General features: G+C 36.8%; 1 pseudogene; it reads right to left on the bottom strand.

Moving 5' to 3' along the window:
* Positions 1-952: 952 nt before the first annotated feature.
* Positions 953-9,055, bottom strand: LOC147530839 (tubulin-folding cofactor C pseudogene; annotated as a pseudogene).
* Positions 9,056-18,418: the final 9,363 nt, after the last annotated feature.

Below are 18,418 nucleotides of genomic sequence, written 5' to 3'. Positions count from 1 at the left end.
AAATTTGACTTCGATGTACGATAGTCATTACAAGGCGTTAATACATCAAGGATGTGATAAACACGGTAGTTGCCAAATCAAACAAGAACTGGCCTAAAGTCCATCTAAACTATGGCCTAAAGCCCAACTAACTATGGCCTAAAGCCCAACTAACTATGGCCTAAAGCCCATCTACATTATTTATGCCCTCGTAACCCCAAGTTCAATAATCCAGAAATTCCAACTTTTCTGGGGATTGAACCCGGGACATCCAGGGACCTTTGGAGTATATGTCAACACTTTAACCACTCGGACTACCAAGTGTTGACAATTTATTTTTTTATTGGATACCCACAAAAGTAAACAACCGATTATTTTACATGCACCACATCATTTAGGACATCTCTCTTAAGTCCATAAGGTCGTGAAATCGAGTCTTGGTGGAAGCAGTTTATCACGACTATTTATTCCATGTAATTTAGACACTAAATAAGAGTAAATGTTGTCGGGCTTTAGGTTCTTTCTTTCCGAGCTTTAGGCCTCTCTCATTATTGATTTAATTTAGGTGGTTATCGTGCTTATCACATCTTTATGATGTATCAATGCCTTGTAACAACTAACATAGATGGTAGTCGATTTCTCAAAAAAAATGAATATTGACTACAATGGTCATTACAAAGGCATTGATACATGCTCCATATCATTGAACTGAAAGTTTAAAGCAGGATAGTTTAAAGCGGGATTTTATCTTTGAATAAAGTAAATAACAATAACACAAAGAGCTCACCCACATACAAAAGTCATGATAAATTGCATCATACTTCCATAGATCACATCACCCATCAAACTAATGTTCTACTATGGAAAAGGATAGGATCAGTTCCTGATTTTTCAGGTCAGTTAGTTTCATGAATCCATTTTTGCAACTAGCTACATAATTAGAAAGACTAACACACAATCATCTTAACAATCTTCACTTAGGGATATCCAGAGTTGAAATTTTTACGGGACTAACATGTTCTTTCTCGGGTAAAGCACACCAATTAGGAGACTGCACAGCTCGTAACCATCGAAAATCATCGACGTTTGCCCAATTTCCATTCTCTTCAGCAAGACTGCAATCTTTAAGCTCTTTGTCAATTCCTTCATAAGACAAAAGATATGGAGCAAATCTCACATTATTGCAATCTTCAATTATTGGCCTACTTCGAACCCGGAGATAGAAATCTGTTTTCTTAGCATGATGAATTCTTATCTGATGAGAAGCCATCATAAATAGACAACCATCAACTTCTTCGATTAGTATTGAACCCAAGACAGGTCCTGCATAAATACGACAGTTTTGTAGTCTATGGATGAAAATAGCTCTAAGTGTGCCCGTTAGCCGTATCTCACATGAATTGAGATCAGAAAGAGTGAAATCTCCCTCTTTTGATGAACTAAAATGCTTGACTAAAACAATCCCTTCCTTATTTCGAAAACCAGGAGAATCCCGAACTTGGATACTACATTTTTCAAATGGTACTACATTTGAATCCCGAGTTTCAGCTTCTTTAACCACACTAGTTGGATCTTTCTTGGTAGGCTTATTCTTGAACGAAAATTTCTTTTTCGGCAATAACTCATAATTAAGACTTTCTAAGGTTTCTTTCAGATCAGCTGCAGTTTGAAGAGATGACCGTACCTCATAAGGTGGCAAGAAGTAGGAATTCTCAGCGACAAGTTTTTCAAGAGCTGAAATGGAAATCGGCACTTTGTCAAGATCGGATTTCAAACTAGATTCCAATTCAGGATTAGAACATGTCGGCAACGTTCAATCTCCAATTCAATTAATCTTCTGGATTCAGAAAATCTATCTAGAAAAGACTGAGTGGACTCAAAAGAAGGAGAAGCTTTCGAGTTAGACTTTCGTGAGATAGCTTGTTGGACACGAGATTGATGGAGATTTGAAAGACGTTTGAGCATTACAGCATGCTTCTTCTGAGCAAGCAGATCTAGGGCATAGCCCGATATTTCTTGTGTTCGAGTAATCTTGTTCCATAGCTTATCTGTTAAATCAAAAGCACAAAAGGATGAGAGAGAGAGAGAAAAAAAAAGTTCATGAAGACAAAAGGAATGAAGACCGAATTAGCCATTTAAGCATTATCGAGAAAGGAATGAAGAAAGTAATCCGCCATCCGATCAAACATTATCAAAGAAGACGAGAAATAACTTAACCACTTTTTTCCGTAAGGATCATTGCATTAGATTCACATGATATGTACAACATCATGCCATATGGTTTGGATACACCAAGGGGATAAAATAAGCTTAATGACATTAACATTATATACGACCTAAAGTTCTTTCTTGAAAGATTTGAATTAATTGCCAAAAATAATAGACGTACAAAGGGTCTGTGTCTGCAGGCTTGTGGTGTTTAGAACTACCCAAATAAAGTGTATTGAATATAACGTCCGCACGTCGCCTTGATAATAGAGAAATATAAAAACTAAGAGAGACATCTCCGTCAAACTCTGCTCCATTGAAAAATGGTTTGCAGCAATGTTTATTATTTCATATGCTAAAGTCCATGAAAAGAACCACAAAGGCCATGATAACAAACCATACAGGCCCTCTTAACGGCTAAAACTTATAGTAGAACTCTCAATACATTTTATACACGAAAATTTCATCAGAGTGAAGAAAGGTAAGAATCTATAGGATATCAAAGAGAGGGAGAGAACTAGAAAGACAAAGAGCGGTTTGCAGCAATGTTTATTAGTTCATTGCCACCTCTACAGGAGACCCGCAGGTTCCTCTGGGAAAATGCTACTCAATTAATCAAATAACTTAAACCTATATGTTAAATCTTCTCATTGTCCATGTAAACAAGATATTGCCTATATGAGATTCAACCAAAAAAGCAAAAACAGGGGACCAAAAATCATGGGATTCCTTCTTTCATCCAAAATCCTTCACCTAATTGACAATTATTCTAAGATTTCTACGAGTCATTTTATAATTAAAGTAATATCCTTCACAGTTATCAACAATATCCTAGAACCCTGGTCTATACTAAATAAAATAAACAACAACATATTTCGAAAGCAAATACTATAATAGAAGTAAATTGTCATCCCTCGCCCTCGTTAGAATTTATTGCAGCACCTGTAAGCACAAACAAGTAACATAAACAACATAGGATAAGCAGATCAGCACCATATCCTTCTAATCGCCTTCAACTCAGGAGTCAAATTCTCTTCCATTCTCCTCCCAAGCTTCTCTATACATACGTAACTTCTTGAAAACAATTGCTTAATTTCTTCTCAATGTCTTTTTTCCCTTTGGATCTGAAAAATTACTGATTCAGCGACGGAGTCACGACTGATACAGAAGATAGAACAATGGGTTCTTGAGTTTGATCTCACTGAAAGTATTGAACTATTCTTGGTGCGAAAAGAGTGTAGGATTGACCAAAGTTACCAGGTATGCGGATCGCTCCGGTACGTGGTACAGGTACCTGTACGCGGTTCGCTACCATTAGAGAATTGGGTATGCTAAGGGTATACTTCTTCGGTGCGTTATTTTCAATTTCAGTTCGTTTTGGACTATTTTCCTAGACAATATATACTATTTATGATGCATATATAATAGATACACCTATTCTTAGACATTATTTTTTCATAAAACTTGCAATCAAACAAGCTAATTAGAAAAATTCCTGTAGTTGACTACCCAATTAGTCGAATTTAAGTGGAAGTTCCTAAGTTTAAGGATCCTTCGTAGATATCTTGCCGATGTGATAGATTCTAGAAGAGAAGTTTCCTCCTTTAGTTACGTGGAGTTCAAACTGGCTTAAACACTTCGAGATGTGTAGCCGACTGAGATCTTTCTGGAAGATTCGGGAGTAAGTCGGTAGATTGCTTAGCGCTGCTGCCTCCCCAGTTCTGAACGTAAGACACTGGCCATATCTGTTTGGATCCCCTTACTCCTCTGAAGACCCCACGGCTGATCTGTCCGTGCCAAGGGCGTTTTGCAGGGCTGGTTTCTTCTGGCCGACCTCCTAGTTAGGGGAATATTTGGTGGACCATCAGGGGCTCAACTGTCCTACTACCTTGAGTCGGGTTGACGCAGTAGACTTCAGGTCTGATCTTGACTCTTCAGACGTTAGTCAACGTCTGGACATTTTATGCATCATCAATTATGGTAAGGGTATTGACATCTTTTTCTTTCTAAAAAACAGGGAAGGAGAAAATGGAGAAAGAGATATTGATGGAGAGGATATGATGTAGATTGAGAGATGAGGTTATTCTCAAGGATATTGTCTTACCTTCTTGGCTGGAATAAGAGTTAGAAAGAAATCCAAATACTGAATCCCTTGGCTGGAAGAGAAGATTTAGAGGGAGAATGGTTTGTCACTATTTTCTTCTTCTCTATATATGGATGACAGAAACAGAACATGGGAGAGATCTTTGGGGGAGAACTCGACTGGATTACAATTGGTTAGGTTCTTCTTTTTCTCTGAGCTTCATCCAAAATCTAGAGAGAGAAAGAGAAGAAGAAGGGCAGCAGTAGGAACAGTGAGATCTTCTTATTCATCTTCACTTGTATTTGTTAATTCTATAGAGAGAGAGTAAGAAACAGAGATTTGGTCTTTGATTAGTGTATGCATTTTAATTCTTCAAGTTTCTTCTTTGTGAGAGAGACAGAGAGTTGAGAAGAGGGAAACATTCCTATTTTGTTGCCAACAACCCTTGGTTGGAGTGGTAAGAGGTATAATCTTCCACCTAGAGGTCAAGGGTTCGAGGCACACGCTAAACAATTCAAGAAAACATTCATGTTTTGTCTACTGAATGTAGTGAGAGAGAGATCAGAAGTTGTAGAGAGATAGAGAGAGGCAGAAAATTAATTCATATTGGTTACTTCTTCATTTTCTTTCTGTGTTTTTTCTTTTTCTAATAGTTTTAGTGAGAAAGGGATTAGAAGAAGTTCACAACACAGTAGAGAGAAATTGTGTTGTAGAAGAAGACTTTGTTTGGATTGAGACTTTTACTGGAAAATAATTTTCTACTGTTGTTGGAAAATTGTTCTTCTTCAGGGGTGTGTTTGGCTGCCGCAGAGAAAATAATTTTCAGGGAGAAAAATTAAGTATTTTCCCATTTCCCTATCTTATTCTTCAGACTTGATAGTTTTAGTCTTGATCATGATTAGCTAAAACTCTCTGACTAGGGTTTTAGGATGAAACCATTTTCGATCTTTTAGAAACATATTTTTAATTGATTTATTTGATTATACTTTAAAGCTTAATTTGTTTTAGTTTGTTAAATCGATCTTCTTTTCACTATCTATGCTTTTATATTTGATGCATCGTGCTTAGGTTAAATTATTTGACGGTGCATACTTATTAATTTATAGATAGTAGTTTAGAGATTTATATTTTCGAAATAAAACATTTACATTTGTATTGGTTATTGGTTTTAAACGAAAACATCTATCGGAATTAAGATAGTTCATTATCTGAAATTCTGAGTTATAAAACGAGAGAGTTAGTCAGTTAATTTCGTGTGTTTGAAAGTGAGTTATACGGTGGATTTCAAAACCCTAGGCCTTCTCCCCATTGATTCTTTTATTTTATTTGTTTTAGTACTTTATTGCTCCATCACCAAAACCATTTTCCATTTGAAAACCGTACTAAGTCTTAGTGTTAGAATAGGTTTGACTAGTCCCTGCGGATCGACCCCGGTCTTACCGGGTTTACTACTTGACGCACATATGCTTACGGGTATAGACCTTTTAGGGTAACCTTTCAAGACCCGTCAGGGATTTGTAGGGAATTTCGACAACAGTAGATGCAACTGGGTTGGAAAGAAGAAGTTCGCTTCCCATTTAAATCTGATCTAGGCGTTCATTATTTTGACGGCCAAGATGTTGTCAGGGCCAATAAAATATTTGTGTAAGAGTACAAGGGCCTATCTGTGATGAGGAGGGAATTTGAGAGATTTTCTCTCTCCATTTGCTCGGGAATACGAGATTGCCTTCCTAAAGTGGTTGCCACGTCGGCGGAGGGTTGGGGAGGGACGGTGGAGGGATAAATTTGATATTATAAATATAGTTGTATATAAAAGTATAACAATATATATTGTATAAATATATATAAATATAATACATTTATTGATACTATATAAATATAGGTATTATTTCAGTAGGAAATGGTTAAATATAACTATATATTACTAAATGTTAATTCTCTTAAGTTTCTTTATTTACCTTTCTTATAGTCTAACAATTAATAAACATTTTTTTATAAATATAACTACATATATAAAAGAAAATTTATAAATATAAAGATTTGTCAAATTTTACATTTTAAATAGTCTAAAATAAGTTTAAATATGTGTTGCTTGGTTTTAGATTATATAAAAAATGTTTTGTTGAAAAATTTCAATATAAATTTTGATATAAAAAGAATGTTTAATTAAGTAGTTGTTGCAAATGTTTAATATAAATTACGGGAGAAGTACGAGGTTATATTAAATATATCTTATAAGCAAACTTGAATAAGATCAATTCTCTTTATTATTAGTATAATATTATTCTTTAAAGATAAATATTAAATTTTTACCTATTACAAACTTTGTTTAGTAATACTTATATATGATTTGTTCTATTTTTAGGTAAACATAACATTCTCTGACTATTTCCATAGCGTAGTTTAAAGACGAAGGTATATTAAACAATACTATCAAATGTCTTTATTTTTAAATATCAATTATGTCATTATGTACAGGTAATGTCTGATTATTTTTGTTCCATCTTACAACTAGTCAGGCGAAAGGTTAGCTTTTAAATATGTCTCTATTTATGTTTCAATTTGGGTTGCTCCACAAGTCGATGTACAGTAGAACCTCTATAAATTGATAATCGGTTATTTAATAAACTTTTTAAGATAATAATTTTAGACGGCCTCGACTCGTGGATAAGATGCTAAATTAATAATTAGTTGAAATTGAAAGATAATACAATTTATTATAATTTATGTGGACCCCATATAAAATATAAATTAATAATTTAATATACGCTACATATTAAAATATAAATTATCCTTTTTGTGCTCGCATAATGTTTTTTGAATCTCGTGGGTCATTGTTTTTACTTTTTTTTTCACACCTTTAAGATGGGAAGTCATGTATTGTGAATGATTTGTTTGTTTTAACATATTTTGTTCTAATATTTATATAGGAATTATTTTCTTAATGTTTATAAAGTTATATATTAAACACAAGAAGCAAAATATGGTAAGAGGTTGAAGAGTTCTTTCAAATTGGGCTCTCCATTTGATATATATGTGAATAATTAAGTGGAAGTTTCGAAATTTTTTGTCTATTGAGTATTTCATTATAGATTAATAGTTATTAATTTATCGATTAATTAATAACTATTTTAATTAATAAAATTTGACAGTTCCATTAACATTTATTTATAGAGCTTCTATTGCACGATCGTGAACTGTTATGAGTTAATAATTTAGTTAGTAATAAACAAGATTATCACCCTTTAAAAGAGTTTACTAAACACAAGATTTATAGAGGCTAGGAATGAAAGTTCATGATTTCCTCTGGATATACATCCACTTATGAGTTGATATTTATTAAGTTAAGTACGTAATATGATTTAAATGTTTAATATAAGTTTGCCCTATAGATATATATGGTTCGCCGCCGAACTTTACACATATACAACCTTAACTATTATTAGTAGTGGTGTCATACAAACTGTTTAAATAAGACATGTTCAAAGACTCGTGATTCTTTGACATGTCTCAAAATAATTTAAGGATTATAGTCTACTATGGTTAACATAGTGTTTTAAATGGTCAAATATTAATGCAATCCTAGGGTTTAGAAATATAAAGATAACAATGGGAGTAAACCAGAACTTCAACAACTAGCAAACTATATTAATCCCAAAGTAAATAAGCAAACAAAAGTAGTAAAGTTAAGTTCAGGTAACAACCAATAAGTCTTAGCCCTCACAACCTCATTACCAAACAACGACTCCTAAATATAACCAACTTAAGACAAGCACGAGACAACAATACTTGGGTAAGCAACAGGTACTAAGATGTGGAAACAGCAAGGTTGAAGGGTATGAAAGTCAGAGAATAGAAAGAGAAATTGAGAGAAAAGAAAGGTGCTCAGAGAGAAAGTAGAGAGAAGAAGAAAATAGAACTAGAGGAGAGAAAGAAATCAGATGAGAGAGAGAGATAGAAAAGAGAGAAAAGAAGGTTAGAAAGGATAGGAACGAACCTGGGAAGAAGAAGATGATGAAGGAGAGAAAGAAGAAGACTTGGGAAGTAGGATTTAGGAGGCAGCTATAGCTGAATACTCTTAGTTGTGATCTCCCCTTTTGTGAAGGTTGAGGTGGTATTTATAGAGTAGAAAACTTGCTGCCCAAGTCTCTAGAAGCTTCTTCCTTGCTGTCCAAGTAGCCTCTTGCTGTCCAGTTCTAGAGATTCTAGCTGTTGTCCCACGTTAAACAAAAATAATTCCTAACCATTCTAAATACCACAACTAACATAACTAACTGTTAGACACACACACACACACTACACACTCACACACTACATGACTTATCCTTAGGCTACATCAGTTCCCCCCATGTGGGAAGAACTCGACTCCGTCGAGAATGCTTCTGATAGTCTCTGAAACAAATCTTCACGATGTCGCTGTAACTTCTTCTCATCAATCCACGAGCACTCAGTTATTGGCCTATCTTTCCATCGAACAAGATACCTTCGTAGTATTCTTCCTCGAGTCTTGGTAGTCTTCACGTCCACAACATCTTTAATAAGATCTTTACTCTTAGTAGCATTGACAGAAGAAACTCCAGGTACACGTGTTGCCTCTGGTGGATCCCCATTAAACATTGATATATTTGAAATATTAAAAATTGGGGACGTTTGTACATCCTCTGGCAAGTCCAAAAGATATGCATTGTCACCTAACCTTTTGAGAATACGATATGGCCCGAACTTTTTCTTACTCAGCTTGTTATATGACCCCACAGGAAATCTTTCCCGGTTAAAATAAACCATAACCAAATCTCTAACTGAAAAAGAAGATTCCCTGCGATTTTTATCGGCTGCCTCCTAGTATTTTGAATTGGAAACTCGCAGTTTCTCAAGCACTTCTTCTTGCACACTCCTCATATGGTCAATAATATCGTCTGCTTCAGCACTATCTTGACCCTGATATGGAACTGGAGAACGATCAAGAATATGTGGAATGGGAAAACCATAAACAATTTCAAAAGGAGTCTTGCCAGTTGTTCGATTAGGAGAGTTGTTATAGGCAAATTCAGCTTGCGGTAGAGCTAAGTCCCATTGATGTGGCCTTTCACCAGCCAAGCATCTTAGCAGATTGCCAAGGTTGCGATTAACTACTTCCGTTTGTTCATCTGTTTGGGGATTATAAGCACTGCTAAATTGAAGATTTGTCCCAAGTTTACTCCCCAAAGATCTCCAAAAATGACTCATGAATTTGGTGTCTCTATCTGACGTGAATGTTCTGGGAATGCCATGCAACCTAACTATTTCCCTAAAGAAAAATTGATCTATATGAGATGCATCTGATATTTTATGACATGCAATGAAATGAGCCATCTTAGAAAATCTATCGACCACCACAAAAACAGATTCCATCTTTCTAAGAGTCTTTGGTAAACCTAGAACGAAGTCCATACTAACATCATCCCAAGCTTTATTAGGTATTGGCAAGGGTGTATAAAGACCAGTGTTCTGTGACTGCCCTTTGAATGACTGACATGTTTGGCACCGACTCACATAGCGAACCACATCCCGTCTTAACCTAGGCCAATAGTACCTCTGCTCTACAAGCAACATGGTCTTTGTCTGCCCGAAATGACCACCTAACCCACCACTATGCAACTCGTGAATAAGTTTTTCTCGAAGGGACACATCAGGAATACAAAGGCATGTACCATAGAAAAGATAACCTTCCTGAACGGTGTATGATGCAGATGGATCGGTACTGGACTGAGATCACATATCCCAAATTGGCCCCAAATATGGGTCACTCGCATATTGTTCCTTCAGAGTGTCAAAGGAGACAATTGTTGGTTTAAAAGTCACGAGGATGGTCGAACATCTACTTAAAGCATCGGCTACTCTATTGACTACTCCAGCCTTATGTCGTAAATGGAACGTGTACTCCTGGAGGAAGGAAAACCACTTAGCATGCCTTTTGTTTAGATTCCTTTGGGAATTCAAATACTTCAACGCCTCGTGGTCAGAGTGGAAAACAAACTTCCTATGGATGAGGTAATGTCTCCAGTGCTTCAAAGCTTGAACAATGGCATAAAATTCTAGGTCGTATGTGGAGTACCTAGATCTTGCCTCGTTCAATTTCTCGCTGAAAAACGCGACTAGACGACCTTCTTGGCTATGAACAGCTCCAACCCCTATATGGGATGCATCACAGTCAATCTCAAAGATCTTTTCAAAATCCGGGAGTGCTAAAACTGGGGCACTGGTTATCTTATCCTTAACAAGTTCAAAACTTTTCTCTGCTTCCGAGGTCCACGTAAATGTACCCTTTTTCAGACAATTAGTTATGGGAGCTATCAAGGTGCTAAAGTTGCAGATGAAACGCCTATAAAAAGAAGCTAACCCATGAAAACTACGCACCTCGCTGAATGTCTTAGGGCTAGGCCAAGTCTTAATGGCCTCAACTTTTACAGGGTCAACCTTAATGCCATCTGAAGATACAATATATCCAAGGAATATCAAACTATCGGTGTGAAATGTGCATTTCTTTAGGTTGACGTAAAGCTTACTATCTCTAAGAGCCTCTAACACCTGCCTTAAATGTGCCAAATGATCATTAGGGTTGGTGCTATAGATGAGGATGTCATCGAAGTATATAACAACAAATTTCCCAATTAGTGGCCTAAGGGCCTGGTTCATTACGCGCATAAATGTGCTAGGCGCATTAGACAACCCAAAAGGCATTACGAGCCATTCATGAAGTCCTTCTCTAGTTTTAAACGCTGTCTTCCACTCATCTCCTGGGCGTACCCTAATTTGATGGTATCCACTCCTTAAATCTATCTTGGAGAACACTTTCGCACCACTCAACATATCAAGCATGTCGTTAAGTCTAGGGATAGGGAATCTATACTTAATGGTGATCTTGTTGATGGCACGACTATCAATGCACATTCTCCAAGTTCCGTCCTTCTTTGGGGTGAGAAGGGCTGGAACGGCACACGGGCTCATGCTCTCCCTAGTGAGTCCTTTCTTAAGTAACTCTGTTACCTGTGTATGCAATTCTTCATGCTCAAAGGGACTCATACGATAATGTGGCAAGTGTGGTAAGCTCGCACCTGGAACGAAATCTATGCAGTGTTGGATATCTCGCGTAGGTGGAAGTACATCTGGTAGTTCTTCCTGTATAAGGTCTTGAAATTCCTTGAGTAACAATTGAACTTCTTTCGGCACAACTGATGCTTCTTTGACTTCTTTACTTACCAAAACGCAAGCAACATTAGTCTCCTTCATCTCGGTCTGAAATTGGGTGGAGTTAAGAATCATGAGTTTATTTGGTTGACCATTGGGAGGAGGAGCATTCCTCCTTGGTATTCGGGCATCCTTTTGAGGGCACAAAGTGAGTTCGACACCATCTTTCTTAAAGGTGTAAGTGTTTCTCTCTCCGTCGTGGTGCGGCTTTCTATCATATTGCCAAGGGCGACCTAATAAAATATGGCATACCTCTAAGGGGACTACGTCACACCAAACCTCATCCTTATAACTCTTCCCTATAGAGAATTTTACCATCCTACACTATAAGGTTTAGTCAAAGGTTCTATCTTCAACTTCAACTCGTCGACCATTTCTTGGGAGACAAAATTCTCCGTGCTCTCACCATCAACGATTATTGAACATAATTTGCCTCCTGCAGTGCAAGTAGTGCGAAAGAGACTACGCCTCAACCATCTATCACTCTTTTGGATCTTAGGAGTAAGCATGACTTGGTGAATGACTAGGAATTGTCCATCGGTGTCTGAGTTTATCTGTCCCATGGCATCTTCGTCATCATTCGATCCTTCTTGGTCCAAACCATCCTTGTCGGAAGGGTCATTCACCTCTTGATCGATCAAATTTGATTGTGGAACAAACTTCCTCTTAGGACAATCTGAGGATCGATGTCCTGGGTCACCACATTTATAGCAGCTGAATGGTTTTGAGCCAAGAATACCGTTGTTCCTGTCATCTGCTCCCTGATTAGTCCTTGAATTCTTCGGAGGATTTGACATTGTGGCTTCATGTGTTCCTCGGCCTATGATTTGAGATCTTCCTAGTGAACCTGACACAGTATTACGAAAGGATGATCGCTTGAGTTGTCTCTCGACTTTTACAGCATAACGGTACGCCTCATCTACTCGTGTTATGTCATGAAGCTCAACTTGATCTTGAATAAGGAGCCGCAATCCAGCAACATAACGAGCGACACTTTGATCCTCATCCTCGTTCAAATCATTGCGTACTTGGAGCAAATAGAACTCCTGAGTATAGTCATCGACCGATCGGTTGTTTTGCCGCAGGTTGTGGAACTTTCTGAAAAGTGTCTGGCGATAGTCAGACGGAAGGAACTTCTCTCGAAGTTTAGCTTTCATGCGATCCCATGATCTGATCTTTTCCTTTCCTTTTCGTATTCTCATTTCTTGCACTTTCTTCCACCAAACGAGGGCATGTCCTTTGAGTTTTAAGCTCACAAATTTAACCTTTCTCTCTTCTGGCATGTCTTTCCACTCAAAGAATTGGTCGACCCTGTCAACCCAATCAAGGAACTCTTCCGGTTGTAAACGCCCCTCAAAGTCGCTTACCTCAACTTTTTATTCCCTGATCCCAATTCCTATCAGTGGTCATAACAGGTCTATTGACTATTATATTTACTCTACGACCCCAATTTGGAATGACTGGTTCAGAATCATCTTCATCGTCACTTTCTAGAGTGACCTCTCGGGGTATCCTATGATGGTGACGATTAGGAGGTGGTGTATTAACATTAAGGCCACGAACCAGGTTGGTTAGTTGGGCTAGTTGGTTTTGTATTTGTGTGATTGCCTCTTGTTGGCGTTGGAAGGCTTCATACCAAGCCTCTCCTTGAGGATTCTGGTTTTGGTTGGCCATTTGATGCAGAATGCCTAAACTAAATTGTGACACTTTAGAAGACTTGAAATGTTATGAGAAGGGCCTTATCTAAACCTAAGACAGCTAACTATGCAAAGTTTGTTGGAGTTTTATGTAACACTTGATGTGCAATGCAATATGATGATTTCTGGTAACTAAAACTAAACTAAACCATGCTCTGATACCACTTGATGCAATCCTAGGGTTTAGAAATATAAAGATAACAATGGGAGTAAACCAGAACTTCAACAACTAACAAACTATATTAATCCCGAAGTAAATAAGCAAACAAAAGTAGTAAAGTTAAGTTCAGGTAACAACCAATAAGTCTTAGCCCTCACAACCTCATTACCAAACAACGACTCCTAAACATAACCAACTTAGGACAAGCACTAGACAACAATACTTGGGTAAGCAACAGGTACTAAGATGTGGAAACAACAAGGTTGAAGGGTGTGAAAGTCAGAGAATAGAAAGAGAAATTGAGAAAAAAGAAAGGTGCTCAGAGAGAAAGTAGAGAGAAGAAGAAAATAGAACTAGAGGAGAGAAAGAAATCAGATGAGAGAGAGATAGATAGAAAAGAGAGAAAAGAAGGTTAGAAAGGACAGGAACGAACCTGGGAAGAAGAAGATGATGAAGGAGATGAAGAAGAAGACTTGAGAAGTAGGATTTAGGAGGCAGCTATGGCTGAATACTCTTAGTTGTGATCACCCCTTTTGTGAAGGTTGAGGTGGTATTTATAGAGTAGAAAACTTGTTGCCCAAGTCTCTAGAAAGAGGCAGCTTGCTGCCAAGTCTCTAGAAGCTTCTTCCTTGCTGTCCAAGTAGCCTCTTGTTGTCCAAGTTCTAGAGAATTCTAGCTGTTGTCCCAAGTTAAACAAAAATAATTCCTAACCATTCTAAATACCACAACTAACATAACTAACTGTTAGACACACACACACACTACACACTCACACACTACATGACTTATCCTTATGCTACATCAAATATTGTCAAAATCCTTTTTAAATGGTCAAATATATTACTGAAAGGGTCAAATGTAATATAAAACTAGTATAAATGAGTAATTCAATGTTTTAAAAGCTCAATCATATAATGGTCAAAGAAATTAAAGAGGTAAAGCAACACAGTACCATTGGTTGTTTTGCGTATAATATTTCGTATCTCGCATGACAACCATGATATATATTCTATATATATAGCGATAGATATATTTGATATATTATGATAAAAGTAAATAGTAAAAAACATTTGTATAAGTATATCTTGGTTATTTTATATGAACTCTGAAGGCTAAGGCAAATAATAAATCCTAGCTATTGGGCCTTTTCATTCCGATCCATCGCACAAGTTTTAGATTTAATATGTACTAATTATAGTAGCAAACATGTCTTATCGTGGCAACATAACACATTTAGAAGCATCTACTGGGAAACATGCTACAACCATGAAAGACATAATACTGAGGTGTGTTAGCTCTATGTTATGCTTAAGCTCCTATATAAGGACACTAGAACGACACGCTTGTGCCCGTTTCGTGGTAGTTGAAAACGGTGTGTTGGCTTATGCAAATGACTTTTGCTAAAGGCACCACTTTTTAAGCTTTGAATTTTTAGCTAAAAAATGTGTTGTCTTAAACTTTTGCCTTCATCGCTTGATTTTTGAAATTGAGGTAAGGATTATATAACCCTTCTTCTCCACTATAAGCGAGCCCATATAGGGGGTCGTGGTGGCACGTGCCCAAGTGTGAGATGCCTCTATGTTATGCTTGAGCTCCTATATAAAGACACTAAAACGACACGCTTGTGCCCGTTTCGTGATAGTTGAAAATGGTGTGTTCTTATTTAAAGGACTTTTGCTGAAGTCATCACTTTTTAAGCCTTTAATTTTTAATTTTTAATTTTTAATTAAAAATGTTTTGTCTTATACTTTTACCTTCAACGCTTGGTTTTTGGAATTGAGGTAAGGGTTACATATAGCCCTTCCTCCCCGTTATATAGCCCTTCCTCACTTCAATAATTAATAATTGAGTTTTTAAACTTACTATTTTTGACAAAATACTAAAATAATTTTCGTCATAAAGAAACTAGAAGCACAAATTAAATAATCTACGAACAAAATAAGTCATATTTTTTACTAAACCCAACACTCAAGTAAAACATTATAGTTATTAAAATTATATTATCCGATCATTATTCTTGGTAATCATATTCAATTTATACGCCTCAAACATCGTCTTAGTGTTCTTAACAAAATTAGTAAATTAAAGGGGGGGAAGTTAATTACCAATTATTAAAGGGAGTAAACTCAATTACCAATCAGTATTGAGGGGGTAAAGTTAGAAAACCCTTAATTTTAATATTCTAAACCCACATTCGTTCAAACTCCAACACTCTATTCACCGTGTTTAACTCATTTGTTAAGTATTAGGGTTTTTTATTTTATGTTTGTCGGCATGTTTATACTTTTTTTTCTCTCTTTGGCTGCGACAACTCATTAACGTTAAATTTTGGAGTTTTTTTTTTGAATTCCAATCCACTTGATAGTCCTGAACTGTTTTTAACTTAAATTGAGGTACCATTTTTTCTTTTGTTATCCCTCAATCTCTTTAAATTTGAATGGCAGTAGTTTAGTTTTTTTTACACGTTCAGATTTAAAGTATTTTAGTTATGCAAAGCATTAGTTAATATTAAGAGCATTTGTTCTTACTTCATTGTGTTTTAGCTTTTCCATCGAGTTGAAAGACACTGTTATAGTTAATTTAACTCAATAACAACAAAATAAATGATTGTGGTATTTATTTGAGATGTTATAATCACTGAAAATAGCTAGTCAAAAGATGAAAATTAATTAAACTCGTAGCTAATTAAACATTAGTCAAACAATGAAACTCGTGGAGGACAATTATAAATGTATGTTTATTGAGATTTCGTAATGACTAAATTAATTTTGCTTAATTTTTTTATTAACTACCTTGAAAAATGTGCCCTAACCCAAAGGATTCAACTTTTGACTCTCTTTGAGTTCCCCACTAAAATCAAGCTTTTCCTTGTAGTTGAAACAAAATAGTTTTTTTTGTTGATGAGAAAAAGATCGTATTAAAGCCAACAAAACATACAAACCAAAGTCTCTAATGTAACGCAAGAGTAAAAGATGGAGCTACATTCCAAATATGTCTCTGACCATTATGTCTTCCCCATTTAGCTAGTGCATCCGCTTTAACATTATATTCTTCCGTGACATTAGGGAAGAGTATTTGAGAGAAGTGTTTTGTCAGGGTCATTGAGTGATTGAGAATCTTTTTGGATTGCCAGCATATCGTATCGTTAGTGCTTGTGATGTATTGTATTAGCGTCGCGTTATCACTTTCTACATGTAAGTGATTTATCTGCAGTTGAATGGCCCATAATATTCCAAGGTGAATCGCCATACTCTCACATTCTTCCGCGTTTTGGCATCGAACTGAATCTGCTGCTGCTATGATGAAATTTGCTTCGTTGTCATGAATAATACATCTGACTCCTGCAGGCTCGGTAAGTTGGGTGAATGATGCGTCAAAATTTAGTTTAAGGAATGGCATCGAAGGAGGTCTCCATCGTTGGATTTCTTTTTTATCCCTGCATTTGTTAGTAATGGAAACATTTATTTTGAGTGGAGTAGTAGAGGAGTTGTTAATCCTTTCGATCATTTGTAGTGGTGTTTGTTTTTTTGTCGAGAAACAGTTCTCACATCTGGCTTTCCAAATAAACCATAATATTTTCGCATAAAGATTGATAATGTCATCATCTAATGGTTTCCATGTATTGATCCAATCATAAACAGAGGTAATAGTTTCCGTTCGTACCTGAAAATGAAACCAAATTGCCCTAGCAAAAGGGCAATGTAACATTACATGGTCCAAGGTTTCGTATTCATTGCAATTAATACATTCATAGGAATTACCTATAAATTGCCCGATTTTGTCCTTCACTGGTAGACTATTAGTTTTGCATTTCCAAAGGAATAATTTTATCCGAGGAATGGTATTCATATTCCAAATAAAGTACCAGTCGTTCTGCGCGTTTATTGGTTCCACATTACCTGTTCTGAGAAAATTATACATAGATTTTATAGAGAAATTTCCTGATTTGGTAAGAGACCATCTCGGTATGTCATCTTGGTCGGCCTGTAAGTTGATGCTAATGATTGCGCTGCAAATATCACTATCAAAACAATTATTAATAATATTCATATTCCAGGTATTATTCGTGATAAGTTGAGCCACCCATTTAAGGTTAGAATTATACGGGTTATTGAGAGGGGGAGGATGATTTGGGATCCAGTAATCCTGCCAGATGTTGACATGACTACCTTTGTTAATGTCCCAGAAGACAAGGCCCGCGACCTGATTGTAGTGTTTGCTGATAGATTTCCAAGACCAGGAGTGATTAGATTTGGCGGTGGAAGGCTTAAGAGATTTAGGGATGTACTTCCCTTTAAGAATTTGAGCCCATATGGCCTGAGGGTTATTGAGCAGACGCCAGTTGATCTTGTTAAGGAAGGCTTGATTATCCAGAAGGGGGAGACGAAACCCTAGTCTACCAAGTTTGCGAGGCTTGCAAATGGCGGGCCAGTTAATCGTATGAAGGTTTTGGATTTTCCCCACCAGAAAGTCCTTTGGAGGGACTCAATGCTAGTACATATGCCTTTAGGAATAGCAAAGCACTGCATTTGGTATCGGGGAACCGCCGCAGCAATAGTCGATAAAACTATCGAACGACCAGCTTGGGAGAGAAGATTGGTTTGCCATTTGGCAATTTTAATCTGGGATAGAATAGGTTGGTAAGCCTGCTTCTTATTCTTGGTTATAAACAGATTTGTGCCAAGATATGTATCACCCGTCGAAGATTGGTGAACTTTGAGGTCCCGAATGATCATACGTTTGAATTTAGGGTGGGAGTTCTTAGAGAAGAAAATAGTAGATTTGGAGTAATTAATCATCTGCCCGGATGCGGCTCCGAACTCCTTCAGGATAAGTTTCAGTTGATGAATGTTCTCCAGTGAGTTCTGACCGAAGATGATGCAGTCGTCAGCAAACAGGAGATGATTGATGACGATGTCAGAATTGGGAATGGGAAAGCCAATAAACGACTGTTGGTTGTTTCTCTTCTCAAGAAGACGGCTAAGACCTTCCATGGCAATGGCCAACAGGAAGGGGGAAAGCGGGTCGCCTTGACGAATACAAAATAGTTGAATGGGCCTAAAA

The sequence above is a fragment of the Eschscholzia californica genome, unplaced genomic scaffold, assembly GCF_041429995.1.
Source record: "Eschscholzia californica isolate CP2 unplaced genomic scaffold, dmEscCali1.0.p SCAF_6, whole genome shotgun sequence".
Lineage (NCBI taxonomy): Eukaryota > Viridiplantae > Streptophyta > Magnoliopsida > Ranunculales > Papaveraceae > Eschscholzia > Eschscholzia californica.
Note: the sequence above shows the minus strand (reverse complement) of the source record. Positions and strands in the feature narration are given on the sequence as shown.